At 37.6% G+C, this 18726-nt stretch overlaps 1 long non-coding RNA gene across 23 annotated transcripts in view; it reads right to left on the bottom strand.

The window, feature by feature from the left end:
• LOC107322457 overlaps positions 1-18726 on the bottom strand; it is a 396746-nt gene that overhangs the window by 173306 nt on the left and 204714 nt on the right. For 22 of the 23 annotated variants that reach the window (XR_004309350.1, XR_004309367.1, XR_004309355.1 and 19 more), the window contains one exon: positions 13170-13218. This is a non-coding gene — a long non-coding RNA (uncharacterized LOC107322457). Of the gene's footprint in view, positions 1-13169; positions 13219-13295; positions 13356-18726 lie in introns of all 23 variants that reach the window. The other variant, XR_004309380.1, reaches the window with a different exon arrangement.

Here is an 18726-nt window from a genome sequence, read left to right as displayed (position 1 = left end):
TATGTGATTTCTGTACTGTATTCTGATCACTCATGAATATATTAAAACATGTCCATGTACGTTATTCCAAGTTTCAGTTTATTGTTTTAAACTGCCTTTAAGAGAAACAAAAAGTATTCTTTTTCTCCAAAAGCAAAAATATATTTAAAATGCATTGTTAATTTAAAAAAGTTTATACATTTGGTTTTTTTTTCTTTCTGTACTAAGGAGGATAATGTTATGCAGCCAAAAGGGCACCATTTTACAAGCCAGATCTCCACACAGAATCACAGAATCGTAGGGGTTGGAAGGGACCTCTAGAGATCATTGAGTCCAACCCTTCTGCCAAAGCAGGTTCCCTACACCACATCACACAGGTAGGCGTCCAGGCGGGTCTTGAATATCTCCAGAGAAGGAGACTCCACCACCACCCTGGGCAGCCTGTTCCAGTGCTCCGTCACCCTCACTGTAAAGAAGTTCTTCTGCACATTCGTGCGGAACTTCCTATGCTGTACTTTCATCCCATTACCCCTAGTCCTGTCCCCACACACTACTGAAAAGAGACCAGCCTCACCACTATGGCCCCCACACCTCAGGTATTTATAAACCTGGATCAAATCCCCTCTCAGCCTTCTTTTCTTAAGGCTAAACAGACCCAGTTTGCTTAGTCCCTCCTCACAGGGGAGATGCTCCAGGCCCTTCACCATCTTAGCGGCCCTCCGCTGGACTCTTTCCAAGAGATCCCTGTCTTTTTTGTACTGGGGAGCCCAGAACTGGACACAGTAAAATCATCAGCATATACTGAGTACAAATTCAAGGAAAAACAAAGAAAGATCAGCTTCACTTTTTTTTTTTCGCATTATCAGCTACTGCAAGTGTGTAATATCTATGAAACATTTTCTTTTAGTTATTCTTGGCATGTGAATACACTGTCCAAAGGTTGAATATCAGCCATGCCTCTGCTCATTTTGATACTTTGACTGTTTCTATATGGCCACTTCCTTAATTTATTTATTCTCCTCACTTCAGTGTGTGTACTACTTTCAAGAGCCATTTCTGCAATGATATTGCCCAAAAATATCCCTGAGAAATCAAGGGAAAGTGAAGGATACTAATAACATATGCCAAGACTACTGTGCAGATCTTCCTGACTGTATGCTTGGGAAGAGGCTCTATGAGCAGGAAATGTCTCCTGCTGCTAAAAGGATACATACTAAGATATAAATGCATTACCAATAACACCATTCTGCACGCTAAACACCACTGAAGCTCTTAGCAGAACAAGATGCATCCAAAAAATCACACCATAGTACTTTTAGAAGTTCATAAGAGACAGCTTCAAGTGGAGCACACACTTTTATTAGAAGTAGACAGAAACGAAAAGTAGAAAGTCAGCATACAGCAATCTTATGAGGTATTTATGCAACTCAGAATTGCAAAACCTCTTCATTTACATATTTTTCAGCTAGTTAATGTCTGCCTCCAGGACATGTTTTTAAACATGCATTAATACAGTGAATTCTCTGCTTCTTCAACCTCTATGATTTTATCCTTCTTAACCCTCTATGTAATGATTACAATTAAAAACATCCTTTGATTTTTTAACTAAGGAACAAAGTTACCCATTCTTTCCTTAATGTTGACTTTACATAGTGCCCTATATATGTTTATACAAGATTTAATACACATGCAAAAAAAGTAGCTTCAGAATCTGGTTAATTTCTGGAAGATTGCTGGTCTAAAATAACCTTTCATGATAAAAGTTCTTGCATAGGCCAAGGCCACATTACAGACTCACAGAGTTGACTGAGGCAGGAATGTACCTCTGGAGATCATTTAGTCCAACCCACTGCTTAGAGCAGAGTCAGCCAGAGAAGGCTGCTAAGGGCCATGTGCAGATGGCTTTTGAATTATCTCCAAGGACAGAGACTCCATAGCTTCTCTGGGCAACAGACTGCAGTGTTTGAACTCCTAGTACTCCTAGTAAAAAGTTCCTTTTTTAAGTCTGTTTAAAACAAATTGCCTCTCATCTTTCCACCGAATACCACTAAGAAGAATCTGGGTCCATCCTCTGTGCTGTGTCATATCAACCATATATAGACATCATAAATATACGTGTTGCACTTAAACATAAGAAATGTAAATGGCTATAGTTCATTACTTTATAGCCATACTTTCCCCATCTTTCTATCAATTTTTTAGCACATAGTTGAAGTCATGAGACAAAGAATCAAAAATTAAGAAACTAATAGAGACGCACCAGCTCAAAATAAATATTTAAAATCTTAGCATCCCAATCTTTCCTCAAGAATATTTACAGAGAAATCAGAAATAACTGGGTGAAACTTGGTGTAGAATCTCAGGGTTAGAAAATATCACTTTTAAATTATTTTTTTTCACTTCCTGTATAGTTGGAAATAAATAGCCAGAGAGTATCTAAGGAAAAGACTCACCAACTCTAAGGCCTTCAGTCAAGATGGGTGCTCACCAACATCAAGGCTCACCACAAAAACTCCACGAAGGAGCAACCTACAGAAAGAGATGCTACCTTATTGGTGACCCTTAATGGGCCTAGGAGAGGTGGAGTCAAGCTCCACCCCTTCCAGGAGCACAGATGAATTACCTTCACCTGTGCTCCTGCAGCTGACTCATTGCTTGCCTCATATGGTTAATCAGAGGTTCAGGCTGTGATCAGCACTTTCCCTTACAGTTCCAAATGAAATTTAGCACTGACCTTTCTTTAAACTTAAGGCATTTCAGTTGTGAAATGCAACCCCAATGGTTTTTTTTGTTTGTTCTTTAAAAAATGCTATGGAACACATAACAGGTTTTAACATTTTACTGCACTGAGAGTGAAAAGTTTTCTAATACTATTTTTGCTGCTACTGAACTTTTCTTATGATAGGATAGAAAGAAACACCTCTTAAATTGAGAGAACTTAAGTGAAGATTCAGTTACCAGTTTTCAAAATGCATTTGACAGGTGGGGAAATGAAGAACATGACTGTCAAATATTACAAAAAGGAAAGCAAAAAATAAAGGACTACTGATAACAGCATATAAGTAAAACAAAATAATTTTCCATCATAAAGGCACCAATTTATTACCAAAATATTTATTTCCTTTAGATAGAATCTTTTTTTAAAAAATTATTTGTTCTTTGTTAGTACTCATTATCATTAAATTTCTTGTAATTAAAACTGTTGAATTAATGACAAATAGTTACTCGTGAACCCAGTACTGCTCAACATGCAGAAATCTCAGGACACTTTTAGATATAAAAGAGCATATCATTTTTCATTACTGCTACAGGATTTATTAACACTTAGTACAGGTCAAGTTCTACCTTCTGTTGTAGTATGCAGTTACTGTGCCTGTAAGCACTGTATTGCAAAACAAACAAACAATCAAACAACAGTTCCAAAAATGTGTGCTGATTTTCCCTCCAACAGACATCTCCCAGCATGATAAGCTCAGAATATCCACTATTTTAAACTAACTCAAAGCCACTGACCTTCCTGAGACAAAATCAAGAAAACAGTTCTGGAACAATGTATTTCCAGACACCAGTGGCTCAATAATTTTCCAAGAATAAAGTTTACCTGCCACTTCCACATGTTCATATTGTTTCCTTCATCATTTTGCAACTGTAGCTTACGAAGCATTATTTACCTTAACTTGCATTTATCAAAGTTTTGTTTGGCTTCACCTTCTACCTACAGGCCTAAAGAAAAAAAATGCTTCTTTAAATACATTTTTCACATCAGAGTAATGAAATTCTTTTCAAGTAATATGACAGCTCATTTTGAAGAAACAGAGAATCCCTGCGCCTGGAGAGAGATGCTGTCTAAAGATATTGCAAATACTTGTGCTCACAGCTTCTGATGAAGCTAGCTTGCTGTGAAATGTCATTCTTCAGCTACACAAGGGCATTTCAGACCATGTCTACTTTTCACCTCCAAGCTTTCTGTCTGATATTAATAGATGTCTTCATATATGATCTGCCTGGCATTTGGAATAATACATTGCAGTAGGTTTTGCAAGATGCCATTTGTGTATTCATAATGAAAAAAAAAAAAAAAAAAGCAGTAATGAACTTTATGTACTACAAGAAGAGAAAAGGACAACCCTTTGAGAACAATCAACTCTTATTTTAAATATTCAGGTTATGTTTTGAAACACATCCTCAAAAGCAGCAGCTTTTGTATCCTCATGATGAGCACTGAACTGTATAAAGGTACCAGCCAGCTTCTATATTTATTTTCATTCTTCAGATGTTACCTTAACATTTTTTACATTTTATAATAAAAGCTATAATGATTTAAAGTGTTGGTTTGCAGTAATAAAACTAAAATATATACATATGTGAGAATTAGAGATACAGATACACAGGTGGAAGATTTTCAGTGTATAAACCTTCACCATATATAGCACAACAAGGTCTGTGAGATTGGGACATCAGATTTGTGCTTCCCAGTGCACAGTACAAAAGGATAATTGGTAGGAGTCACATAGTCCATAATGAAAAAATGATTCAGATTTTGAAGCATAAGAAGATGGATTGGTACTTAAAACCCTGGAGAAGAGAGTTAAGTAGGCATTTTTGAGTTTGCTTCAGGTTATTTTTGAAATTCATGCTCTAACTTACACCAGCCACAGTATAGCAACTCAAGGCAAAGGAAGGGGCAGTGATTTACCCATTGCCTGATTTCTGGTACCTACCTGCATTTTAAGACAAATTTCAGTGAAAGAGGATCTTCCAGAAGGAAGTTCAGACTGCTTCTTTTTCTGAACTATTTTTTACATTCAGTGATGGGAATAAAACCCAAACTCTTAAAGAACATACTTCTGAGAAATATATCGCAAAAAGAACATACTTCTGAGAACTATATCACAAAGTCAAGGAATACCAATAAATGTCTACTGACTTTTACTTGTGCCTGCCTCATCCGGGGGCACAGTAGGTGGACTCTACTTTTATCCTAGAAACCAAAGGAAACTGCAGAATTTATCACTAAAATATAATAGCAAGAAATTAACATAAACTTTGGAAATAATATGCTTTGTGGGATAGGTAACAGCAGACCCAGCTGAGCTAAAGTACTGTATTATAAAGGAACAAACAACAGCAACAATAACAGCAAAAACCAGCAACAAACACCAAAATGTAAGGATCTCTTTCAATTGCCTGCATAAATATAAACTTGGAACAATTTAACCAAACACAAGAAATTTATGACATAATATTACCTCTTTCAAAAAAACCCACCACTGTGTTTCCAGTGAATGTGCGATTTAAAGGATACTCTGTGTTTCAAATGGTGAAAAAGAATCAGGGACAGCACTAAAAACGAGCACTAGGAAAGGGTCTGAGCAGAGCTTTCTGCAGTGAGAACAGAGAAGTGACTCAGAAAACAAATGCCGCAAAGTAGTATAGTAGGACTGGAGAGTGCTGAAAATCAGGAAGACAACTTTCTGCCTGGATTTGAAAATATAGAGGTAGCCAATGGAATGGTCTGCATGTTAGCAGACCAGCCATTCTGCAGAGAAGACTACAGTACAGGCAATATGAAATTCACTGTCTAAAGCCTGAAAAAAATGTGTCTTCAGTCCAGCAGTAAAAAGCTAAAGATGTGCCCTGGAAAAAGTTGGGAAGACTGTGGCTGATAAAAGATCAAACTATTTATGTAAAGAAACAGGCAACTATGCTCTCCTCTACAACTTAAAAGTGGATGTGATAAACACTTTAGAAAGCAAGATTTTGTCTATTCCTAATGCTTTCAAAGATTTCTTTGTTAACAAGATCCAAGGGAGCAAAAGCTTTTCAACCAAAGGATGTAAAAGGAGTGCATTTTCTAAGTCCATGTCACTCTGATGGATTCCACTAGCCAAAAAAATAGATAGTTACTCACTAAAAAATGTATTTTCCAAGGTTCTTCAGGTATGAACTGTGATATGAACTGTAAATTTCCAACCAGATTAATTCTACCAAACCTATTTCCAAGTCTGAGCCAGGAACCATGGTGTTAGGTTAGTCATTTTTAATATTATTTAGATGCCTCTTCAAGTATAAATAATTACAAGAATAAATAATTACTTATGTTCTTGAAAACATTATTTAGTAAACATGCCTACCATTATCTAGTATTTTTGGACCTATTATGGAAACTTGCATCTACCTCAGTTTGTTTCCTAGAATCCCTAACCTGCCTGCATCCAAGTTGTATTTTCAGACTGCATGGCTTACACCTTATCATGAATTATATACTCTCTTTTTACTTTAGCAACTTCTTTTCAATGTTGTCCACAGCTGGATTTCATTTTCCTTTGTCATTTGTATGTAGAACATGCAAAACTGGAATTTTCTTAATTTTCAGCAAAGACAACAATCATTCCATCACACTCTTTCTGCTCCATCTATTTCTGTTGATACTGTTTTTTTGCGCTAACAGTGGTGTTTTGAGTGTCCTGGTGCATTTCACCTCCAGCCTATATTTGTCTTTCAGTCTGAGAGTTTTCTGGCAGACAGGGGCTCCAAGTTTGCCCTGTGGAGCACTGAGGCAAACAGTCAGTCCCTCATGACTGGTATACTTGTTTGCTCAGAAGGAAGCAGACAAGGGTTTTTCACCATGGTAAGACACATTCTGTTTTGCAGTCTCCCCTGCTAATGTTAATGGAGAGAATCTGGTCATGATGCTGAACACCTCTGACAAAAAATTACATACATATCTATATAACTTTGATGGCATTTGATGCATTTGTCAGTGTAAAGGATCCTGTAGTCTTCTATGGCTGTAGCTACCAGAATAAGACTTTACAGTTTGCTTTTTTTTAATCAAGTGTTTGTCACTTGCATGTCCTTCAGGCTTTTACAGTATGTTAAATTCAAAAACCCAAATTCTATTTGTATGTTTATCATTAAAAACAGATTCTTAGCACTCTACACTTGTGATTCTATCAGTGGTAGGAAAAGGTTAAGTTAAATCTAAATTAAATTACAAAAATGCCCCAAACCCAATTTATCTTTATTTACCATATTGTGCAAGTACAGAAACTTCCAATAGGCATGTACTTGGCTGTTTAGGAAGCTGCCATCCTGAAGCTGAAAAGACTTGTGGTTTGTAAGGCTTTTTGTTCCCCTATCTACTCCCTGATTTGCTAGCGTGCACCTTCCTTTATTCAAGCACTACTGAAGAGGCTTTTTTCTATCCCAGTGAATTTTTAAGATGCATCTGGTGACAGCGGACATATGGACAGGAAAAAGACAGAGCACAGAGAATTTTCTCCTGTACCAGAGAGTTCTAGGAAGGTTCTCCCTCCTCATTTCAGAAAGCACCTCAGCTATTCCGGCACAGCACCAGGAAATGTAACTGCAAAAAGGAGCCATTATAAAGGCTGAAGAGATTTATTTTCTCAAATGCCACTAGCTAAAGCAACTCTTCTGTTACAGATCAGTCTTCCAGACATCAAATATTATCACAATGAAAGAAATTAAATTTTGTTGACTCTTTTTAAGCTTAATCACCACAACTTCTGCACATAATTACTCCCTAGAATTTCCAAAAACTGTGGGAATGGGGGAGAAATAGAAGGATGAGGGAAACGACTGAGGGGATGGGAAGACAAGCTGAANACACAAGAGATTGTCTAGTTCACCACGTTGCCCCAGAGCAACACCAGATATTCCCATTATTCCCAAACATTTCTTCAGTGAGTCCGTTCAAATTTCCCTTGGAAGTCAGATTGTCAAAACAGAGAACCAATGTTCTCTGTTTTCTTCTCACCGTACATCACCTGAAGCAGAACACCACACTCCAGACAATCAAGATACTCACAGCTAAGCAGGGAGTGTCTGTCAGTAGCTACTGCTCTCATTGTACCGACATGTACTCACATTGAACAACAAATAGAGAAACTAATATCACGTTCCTAAATGAATAGGGTTCATTTCTCAGAGATGTACAATAAACCTTTAATCTTCTGGGGCCTCTAGCACAGGAGGGATGAGGAATTCCTGGAAAGCGCAACGAGGAGAAACACGAAGATGGTCAAAGGGCAGGAACACCTCTCCTATGAATAAAGGCTGAGAGAGCTGGCCTTATTAGCTTGATACAGAGATCCAGGTCCAGGAAGACCTCATTGCAGCCTTCTAGTACTTGAAGGGAGCTTAGAAGCAGGAGGAAGACTGATTTTTTACATGGTCTAATAGTGATAGGACAAAGGGGAATGGTTTTAAAATAAATGAGGGGGGATTTAGATAAGATATTAGGGGGAAATTATTTATTCAGAGAGTGGTAAAGTATGGGACCTGCGAGCAGGTCTCATATAAGATGCCCATTCCCATAGGTGTTCAAGACCAGGCCAGATGGGGTCCTGGGCTGTCTGATCTAGTGGGTGGCAACTTGATCTATGGCAGGGGGCTGGAGCTCAAGGATCATCATGGTCCCTTCCAGCCTAAGCCATTCTATGATTTTATGATCTGAACTTGGGAGACAATTCTAAGAAAGAGTACTAAGAAGCTCAAAACAAAAAATTTGCTTTATCACAAAAACCTATAAAGAAAAAAAAAAATACTTATATTGACTCTTCAGTGTCTCCAGTATAGCTGAATCAGCACTGATTAGAATTAGTCTCAGTTCCAATGCATTTGATTAGGAAAGAATAAGGAGAAGGTTTTAGCGAAACAGAGGAAGAGACTCCAGTTTTATTGCTACAGTTGGCAAATTCACACAAGAACAGAAGGCACAATGCCTATAACACCTGACAAGATATTCCCTCATAAAAAAATTTAAAATGTAGTAGTAAAATCAGTTTGAATGACAACCACATAAAGAGTTGAGACCCTAAGCTTGTCTTAAACAACACGTTGTTACTAGGGAACCACAAAATGCCATGGGATTTTAGCCCAGTTAAAAGGTCTGATGCAGGGAGGAGGCCAATCATGCAGTGGGACAGATCGTGGTGATATCTGCATGGTGACTGCCTCAGGTTTCTTAAGGACCATGTCTTGCTGCTATTTGGTCCGAAGCAGGCACACTGCTTTGGCTGCAGCTTTGGGTACTTTTGCGAGGGAAAACTGAAAGAGATGAAGTCTTGGGGCAGTAACTGAGAACTGAGGGTATGGCTGTGTTCATGCTTATTTTCAGCTCAACGACCTGCGAGCAGGTCTCATATAGGATATATTTACAGTGGTGTAACACATGCTGACCTTGAGAACTGGTAAGCACCCAACTTTCAGTGGTTTCAGTGGTTGTATTGACATGAGTAAATGAGGCTTATCCACAGCCAAAGCATTTGAGCTGGACTGCATATATTTCTTGCAAGATACTTCATTTTAAAAAGGAACAGGAGAACTGACATCTGAAGTTGATAATCTGCTAATGTTTCACACTGTACAAAGCCAGAAACACAAAGATTAAAAAGGCAGAAAATGCACAATATGTTTGTCACGTGATACTGTTACCAGGAAACATTTTAGAAAATTTTCCCTCAAAAAAGGTTGGTTTACCAAAATCAAAGTAACTCGCAAGGAAATGTGTCAATTCATTTTCCATTAAAAAACAACAGCAACAAAATAAATAGTTCAGAAATTGATGAAACATTCTACTGACACTTGGTCAAAAGTTCAAATATTTTGTCCAAATTCTAATATAAATATGCACCAAAAAAAAAAAAAAAATCAAAATGAAGTATTTCACAACTGTTATTATTAAAGTTGATTTGTTTCACCTACTCCTTTATTTATAAAATAATTTTTATATATTTTTGTTACTATTTCAGAAAGCAAAAATTTCCAAAGCGTCAACAATTCTTTACACACAAGAAAATTCTTTCTGACTTTCAAGTTCTGTAAAGTCAGTTCATTAAAACTGTCAAAGAATGCAGGTTTTGGAAACATTTCAGTGTATCTTTCTCCTATCTGTACTTTTTGGTTTGGGGGATATTCTTTTTTATTTAAAAACAGTCTTAATATTAAATAGCTTTTCAGTTTCTGCAGTCTGCTCTTTTCCAAGGTCTTATTCAACTGTTCTAAGATTACAGACCATTTTCTTATAGCAGCTAATTGTGAACCCACAGACAAAGTCTTTCAATTATTGCAAAGAACTGGTATTTGTAAAACATAAGAAATGCTGGCAAGATTTACAAAGAGGTATTAAACACAAGGCAAAAAAGAAAAAAAATGTTCATAATGAAATAAAATATAAAGCAGGTTGTCTCTAATTTCTGCTGCGTGAAATAGAGTGTGTACTGTACTTGTTGAACACTGGAATACTTCAAACAAGAAGGGTATAGATGCTTGGAAAAGGATGTTCTTGAAAAACTGTCAATAAGTAGCCAACAACTCATATATACACAACAGCTCACACAACTGTACTCAGTTCCTGGCAGAGTTTTATGTAGAAGGATATCACCTAAGCTAAGTACAGGAGACAGGCTTGTTGCACTTGAGGGAAGATCTGTGAGTTGTCTCCTACATCTGTTGGTCAAAGCAGCATCTCTGCCTGCCAATATGCCGCTTTCCTTATGTCTGTAGATACACAGCCTCAGAAAACTTCTGGCATCTCCTTCAGTCAGGTCAGCATTTTATTTTTCAACTCATAAGAATATTACTAATCAACAAGTTCTCAGATCTCTACAAGTAGCAAGGATATAAAATGCCCGGTAATTAAATAATCTATTTTTTAGTAAGTTACTTATTTCGTCTTACTCTGAATTCCTGAGAAAATACACCTTTGGCACAACAACAACAACAACCAAAACAAACAAAAAAACCCAATACAAAATACTGAGTGAGGTCACAGAGCTGGATTCTGATGATAACAGTCAATTTATGACAGTAAACACTAGCAATAGTCTGTGAATTAAATAGCAAGGTGGCATTCATTTTGCATGTTTTCACATCTGAACGTCTATAGTTTGGTGTACATTACTAAGCTTGACATTGAGTGTCGTTTTGCCAGAAAATAAAAGGACTGATAACATCAGTGTGGTAAAATTCCATCTCCTGGGCAAACGATGATCTAAATGTGATGTAATATTAAATGCATATGTGTATGTTAGTAACGTATTTGTAAAACCAGTCACTGGTAACTTTCTATCAAAACAGATATGCTAAACTCAGTTATTAAAATGTAAAAAGTTGCTATTAAATATTTGTGTACATGAAAAAAAAACACACCAAAAAACAAACAAACAAACAAACAAAAAAAACACCCTGCTGTTCTAACAACCAATATTTGTAAGATCAGCATTTTCACAATGCAGTTACTGATATTCTGCTCAATGGCTGTATGTTTCACTGTACCTTCAATGTGCCTTGAGCACCCTGGATCTGGACTTTCTATCTCAGAGATATAAAAATATTCAAGAGAGAACACTCTAATTTACCAGCATTATGACTTTTCTGGGTTATTATGTTATTACAGAGAACACACAGGTGCACTTATCTTTGCTAACAAGTTTGCATTCTGAGTCTCTCATTGAACCTGTCAGTGTCTTTGTAACAACTTGCAATGTTTTACACTGTCAAATGAATGCAAAAAAAAAAAAAAAAAGCAACTCAAACAAAACAAAATGAAACAAAAAACCTGAGCACAGTCTACTAAATGCAGTGGTTTATTTTAAAAACTATTTTATCTGAGCAGTTGTTTGCAGTTGTTTTTCTGACTAATTTCAGCCTTTACTGAAGTATTCCAGGAGCTACACACTTCAAAAGAGTGCTTCAATTCTGCTTAGAGGGAGAGGAACTTAAACAGAAAATCAACTTCCTTGTGGAAAAGACCAAGAGGAAACACATGAAAAACATTTAATTTATTCACTATTGGTATTTCCCTAAAATCAAATGTTAAAGAATAGACACTTGCTTGACAAGGAATGTTGTGAGTCACATCTGCAGAAATAAGTAAATAAAATGCACGCAAAGGTCAGGCAATATTACACAAAGTATTAAAAAAAATATATATTTTCATATTATTTAGCAGCCTGGTCAATAGTCAAAGATCTTCAGCCTATAGATCCCAACCTACACTTCTTTAACTTCCCTAGAAGACGTGGGAATCAGTAATGGGTATGGTGCTAGCAGAAGCACTACTAAGATGATGGCAGGCATGGCATTCTTCCATGTTGCTTCTTCTGGAGTTGGAAAAAAATTCTTTTGAAACAGGGAGTTTATTATGACGACAAGATTTTGAGGGGCAATACAAAGTCTAATGAAATTACATAGATATTAGGACAATCATTTTGCCCTAAAAATCTGTATTTAGCCAAATTAAGAGAGCCAAAATCTCCTTTTAAACATATTTTAAAACGTAGCATCTTTTCTGAATTTTGTTCTATTTTTTTCCCCAGAAAATTCAACTAACAACGCATTATATAAGCCTATAACTTACATTTTTTTCTGTTTTCCATTTTGAGATGAATTACAGATCACTTTTTAGCTTGTTTTTTCTTGTTTTCTAACTATTTATGTACCTACAAAGTCAAAATTAGAAAATGCATTTTACATTTCCAGGCTTGAAAATTAGGATAAAGATGAAATGTAGTGCATTGGGTGCCATTTTTTTCAACGCATTACTAAGAAATGAAACAATGGCAGTACCATCTTATGGTAAGTTTCTGGGTGCAAATCAGTTTGCTAGCAATGAACCACTCCTCATCTGTATGAAATAGATGTTATTTTTTGTCCAAATAGATTTCACAAGTTTGCTACAGATCAGCTATGAACTACTCACAGAAAACCCTAGGAACACAGTAAGAAAAGAAAATGCTACCATCTGTTGTTTAAAGACACCTCAGTTTTAAAGCAAGGGTACTGATGCTCCCAACCTTCTCTCAACCATCAACAGCTTTATAATGATGAGTGCAATGTAGACCAGTTTGCTTTTGCAAAATTCACTTTTAGAAATGGCAGACGTGGGTCAGCACATCTGGAAACCACTTTTAATTATTCTTTCCTCAAGTGGGAAAGCAGTAGGTTGTGCCCATAGTGAAGCTTTTATATCTGACCACACAAATACTAGCAACCACCTGTGCTTTACACCGATTTTCATTATAGAGTATATCATATTACTACCCTATTATTCCAGAACGACATTTGAAGCCTCTGTGTGACTAAGCTGCAGCAAGTGTGGTCTCCAAAAGGCCTCTACTCTACAAAAATGTAATAAACTTGATTGCAGTTTGGGTACTTACCACTGAAGGTATCACAGTGAACATGCTCCCAAAATTGGCTTCTCTTGCTCTGAAAGTCATAAAAGATGCACATTAACAATCATTATTACTGGTCAAGGAATTGGAATTTAGTGAACTGATACATACCACCAAATGAGATATCCTGTAAGCTTCTGGATCTCCCTTTCAGTATTCCTTTCTTTCCTACTGTTAATAAATGAGTATAGTCAAATACTCTGCTTCTTCAGCCATACTCCAAGATTACAAAAAGCTATTTCAACTGTGATCTCAGAGTCTAATGGTATTTCAATTCTCTTATAAATATTTTCATAGATTGCAGATATTGAGTTAGACAATTAGGGTGGGTTTTCTAAACTTAATCTTCCTCCTCTGCTTCCTCCATTCAGCACAAACCAAACATAACCGGTTTTTTACATCACTGTTCCTATTTACTAACAAAACAAAACAAAACAAAAGTTTCAGATTTCCATGAAAACTCTTTCTTCTTTACAACACTTCATCCATGTTTTGGAAGAGTATAATGTTGACATGCAAAATTCAGTGTATCACAGTGGAAGGGAAAGGCTGAGAATTTGTAATGCTCAATCCCCAGGAGACTTGGCACGCCCTGGGATGGTCTTGTCAGAAACAGAGACCAGTATACGTAGTTTTACAAAGGGTAAAGTGCTTAGATTTACAGACTATATTTCAGCATAATTTGCTATTTTGACCAACACTACGTGCATGTAACTAAAAAATCCAAATATTGCCTTAGAATATTTTAATCTGTTTGTCAGTTATGGTGCTTAAAGAAAAGTCTTCACAATGTTTTACATCTAAAAAACCACATCCTCCTGCCTAGTGTCTTCAACCTTTAATTCAGGAGGTAGGTTATGTGGTAAGACACGAAGCCACAGAGGATCCCCCTTGGGATAAAGCCCTTTCCCAGCACACTGCCTGTGTAACTGCTTGCTGCTAAGGGCTCTGGAACTGCAGCTGCATGAAGAGCGTCCCACTCTGGGAGAGGCTCACAGCAGAGCTGATGTCAGGATTGCAAGGCAGTTGCTGTGCTAGTAAGCAGCAAAGTAACACACCTGCAGTCATGGTGGTCTTGGCTTGCCTGAGCCCTCCTGCCACACTCAGCCAACTGTGCAGCCAGCACAGAGACATCCCGGTGCCTCCATCTTACAGCTGTTGCTGCTGCCCATGGGTCTCTCCGGCCCAGAGGGAACAGCGTGGTTCCAATCCATATTACTACAGCTGGAATTTAAACTTTCATCCAACTACTATGTACTCAAATAATGCTCAGGAGTATTCCCTGGGTTGCACAGGTAATTTCTGCAAAAGTATGCATTATATTTTAAGAGACTGAATATGTTAACAGTCCATAATCTCACTGCAGTGAAAGTGTAATCTGTCTTCATGTTGCAAATACATTTGTTGTCCATGGCATAATATTCCTCCTCTGACTGTGGTTATAGTATTAGGTTTTTAATTATTTTTTTTTTCATTTCCATGAATTGCTTAAACCCAAAAGAAAAAGGGACCATGATCCACTTGGAAACACAGGCACGCTGCAAATATAACTAGTTAAAGGTTTTCCAACTGAGTATGCTTACAAGTTAAATGAAACACTCTACTGTACTCTACAAAAGATATAAATCTGCTTTTCTATTTGAATACGAAGACATCCAAAAATAAATGTTACTGTAAGAAAAATGATGTCTGATTATGAAAATGATAGACCTAGCGTGTAAATCCATTTCAGCTTGAGCACAGACCATCTAATGCAGCACTTCAGTAGGGAGACACTAGCAAGCAGGTAGCCACACTTTCTGAGCTCTGATTGAATCAGTGGTACTAATGGAGCTAATGAAGGTCAGCTGCAAGACTAACTTTTGGAAGGGAAGAAAGGCAATAAAAAAGACTACACATGGACAAAATAAGGGCTTGGGCTTTTTTTCCTCTGCAAATCCAGGAAGAGTACTCAAGCCTGTTAGTCAGCAAGCCTTCCTCTTTGAGGAGTGCCAGCAAAACTGACAGAGAAGCCCAGGGAAGATGGCAGTGCCAGCCCTGTTTGTGCAGCAGGGAGGGAAGGGACAAGGCGCAGCTTCTGGCAGGCCACAGACAGGCCAAGCGTGGGATCCCCAGAGCCACACAGTGAGGGAGGGTTCTCCCTGGTAACTTCAATGGGCTGAGATCAGGCCCTCGCCTGTATGCATCTTTACTATTCCACTCATAACGCTGTCATCATGAGCTTAAGGATGTGACTGGGAAGGAGAGCAGAAATGTCTTTGAAGTCATGAAATATATCCTGGATCCTGGATATCTGCCATTTTACAACATAGGAGCTGAACGCACTCTGCCTTAGCGGCAGGTTAGCTATGGGGAAGTAAGGAGCAAGGGAAAAACCCACCCATGGATACATCCTCCCTGCCTAATTCCCCAGGCATGGGGCACTCTGGGTGCACTGGCAAAGGCCCCACCTGGCTGCCAGCCGGGCACTCTGCCCCAGGGCCCAGCTGCTGCCTGGAGAAGCACCTGGCTGAGGTATGGGTCACCCAGGCAGGCACTGTGCCTGGCCCCAGTGGTGGAAGGCCCCAACCGCCTGGAGCAGTGCTGACCCAGAGCCCTTCTCTTATGGGGAAAGAGCCGGCAGGAAGAACTAAGAAACCCTCACTGCTCTGATGATCCTTCCCTGGGAGCTTGGCTGGCCTAACAGTGGATCATTGTTCTTGATTAAAAACACTATTTTTGCACAGTAATAATTTAAAAGCCCAGCAGAATATTATTCTGTGGTTGTGGCAGCAATTTGTCAGTCAAAACAAGTGTTGTAAACTGTTCAGGTTTGGGAGAGAGTGAACAGATGAAGCAACAACAAAAACCACTGTCTGCAAGCAGCCTTTATGCAGCCGGTGCTATTCTACCTGTGTTTTTAAATCACTGGAGCATAATCACAAACCAAAATCATAATTCTAGTGAAAAACCACATATGTGCTGATGGGAAGAGATTTCATTAGCATGCAGTATTACTGCATCCTGCAAGTAGTCTGCCTGCTCCTCTCTCCCATTTGCAAGAATACAGAGCAGTACAAATGCAGACAAAAAGAAAGTAAAAATAAAATAAAACAAATGGGAAGCAGAGCAAGAAAAAAATGAAGAGAATTTCTTGTCTCTTTCTGTAGTTTTTATCACCAAGATGACAAAATATTATCATTAGCAGTTTATGCCAAAAGTTAACATTCACCCATCATTTCTATTTTCTCCGAACCACAAAGGTTGGAGCCTGCTATGCACTCCCTTTATCTTCATCTGTTACTTTAGAATCTAAGAGCGCACTGTGCCCATTAATCTTTCATGGCAGAGTTCACTGAAGTTCTGCCAAAATTCAATAATTATATTTCATCCAATGCAGCAATTTATTTATCTCATTGCTGGAATTTAGAACATATAGAACAAAGTGCTTAGTTTATATGAATGAAAAGTTTGCTTAAAAAACAACAGCAAAAAAAAAACAAACCACAAAAAAACCCACAACTCAGAACTGCCCGGTTTCATTTCTAAAGTTTTAAAACATGCAGTAGAATCTGCAGAGGAATAAAGCTATTTCTACATGACTTCATGCTGCTTTGACAAACTAAAAAGGGTTCTACAGTTGTTTGTTTTTTTTTCCATACAATTTACAGTATTTTACAAATACCTTTGTTACTTTTATTCAAATGTACAATGATACATACATTTATACTGTATGACTAAAACATGTAGTTCACTGATGTCTAAGAGTCATTAAAAATGTCAGCTACAAAGCAACAATTTATATTTTAAACATGGAATTCCTTATTTTTTTTGTTGTTGTTGCTGTTGTTTTTTGTTTGTTTACTGCATTAGAATAGGTAACTGGGAGTTCAACTGTTCTGTGCAGTGAAATCTAATATACGAAATTAAAGTTAAGCCTTATAACTGTACTCCTTCATGATATGCTTGCAAGCAAATAGAAAACATAAAGCCCTCCAAGTAGGAAGATTCGAGACATGTTATTTCAGACAGCTGTTAAAAATAAAGATGCCATAATGCAGATTACTTAGTATGTTTCACCTTTTATAGTTTCAGGAGAAGTAGCTAATCAGTTTTTTTTCCAACCTAGCTGCAATGAAATATTAATCTCCTGGTTTAGTATTTAAGGAAAGAATACAGTATCTATATATTTTCAGCTTTATACCTCAAAATTTATGAATGCAGAATGCTTATTTATTTGATAGAAATGTGACTTGTGCATATATTCATACAGATGATATATTTCCTGATGAAGAAAAGCTCTAATTCAGTACATGCAATCAAAAGCCAAATTTATAATGTGGTAAGATTTATGTAAAACTCTCTGTTACTTCATATATTAAATTTACACTTCAGGCATGCTATCAGACAAAATTTAACTCCAGATTTAGAAAGCGTTCAGAAAGTTTTTGGAGCATAACTTGCTTTGATTTACAACACAGCTCTTCAACAACCAAAATAGAACCAAAAACCTCTGGAAGCAGTGCACTAGCATGTCCTCTCTATTTCACAGTAAAACCTTATTGGTAAAGCTAGGAATACCACAAGAAAACATCTTACAGTTCTAGTTTTGCAGTAACTGAATGAGTATATGCATATTTGAAATTAAGTGCATCTAATTTAATAATTCATGAGAAATTACTTCCACGCACAGGTAAATAAATTTCATAATTATTTGCTAAAATTTTACTGTCACATTTACTTTAGAATTCAACCTGACCATTTTTTCACTGTACTTCACATGAAAATATGATTCACCTGCGATGTATTTCTCCCTGTCATAAAACTTTTAAAATGTCCCAGAAAAATGAAGTAGCCATTATGCATGTTATTTTAGTTTGCTCATTTTCTGCATCTATTTTTTTTTTTTTTTCCCAACATTTTCATCTTGTCTTCTTTCTTTCATTGTAAATGATACGTGCTACGATTAAACTCTGAGGAGACTTCATGGAGATTCAGTCTCCTGCAAGGTAACAACGAGCAAACTCTCCCAGGCAAGTCGAGGCACTGGACCGTCTCCGGAGCACAACGTTTTTCCTCAGTCCATTTATGCCTTGCGTTATGTAATAAAGCAAACACAGACACCCACACAGACACAGACACCTTACAGAAAATGCACGCTTGAACAGCAGAAAGACAATACCTGTAAAGCTCATTTTAACTGCAGGAACTACTGCACAGGGGACCGAACAGGGGGCAGGGCGCAGGAAGGTGCGGAACGGCTGCTCTGCACCGACGCTGTGCGCACGGAGGGCACTGCTCACGAGCAAACAACACACCGAGGCAGAAACAGGCAACTCCAGGGCTGCAGCCACAAGAGTTGCCATGTAAAATAAAAACACCTAACAAAAAGCCTGCCTGGCGCACTTTGTCTTACATCGCACACACATGGAAAAGACAGCAGGATAGAGTACACACTGCGTGTCAGAGGAGGTCCTTAACTTCCAGTTGCTGGGCTGCTTTGTTAAACAGAGATTAAATTCTCAAAACCTTCAAGTGTACAATACATTCCCTTACGGTGCCA

This window comes from Coturnix japonica, chromosome 1 (assembly GCF_001577835.2).
Source record: "Coturnix japonica isolate 7356 chromosome 1, Coturnix japonica 2.1, whole genome shotgun sequence".
NCBI classification, from domain to species: Eukaryota; Metazoa; Chordata; class Aves; order Galliformes; family Phasianidae; genus Coturnix; species Coturnix japonica.
Note: the sequence above shows the minus strand (reverse complement) of the source record. Positions and strands in the feature narration are given on the sequence as shown.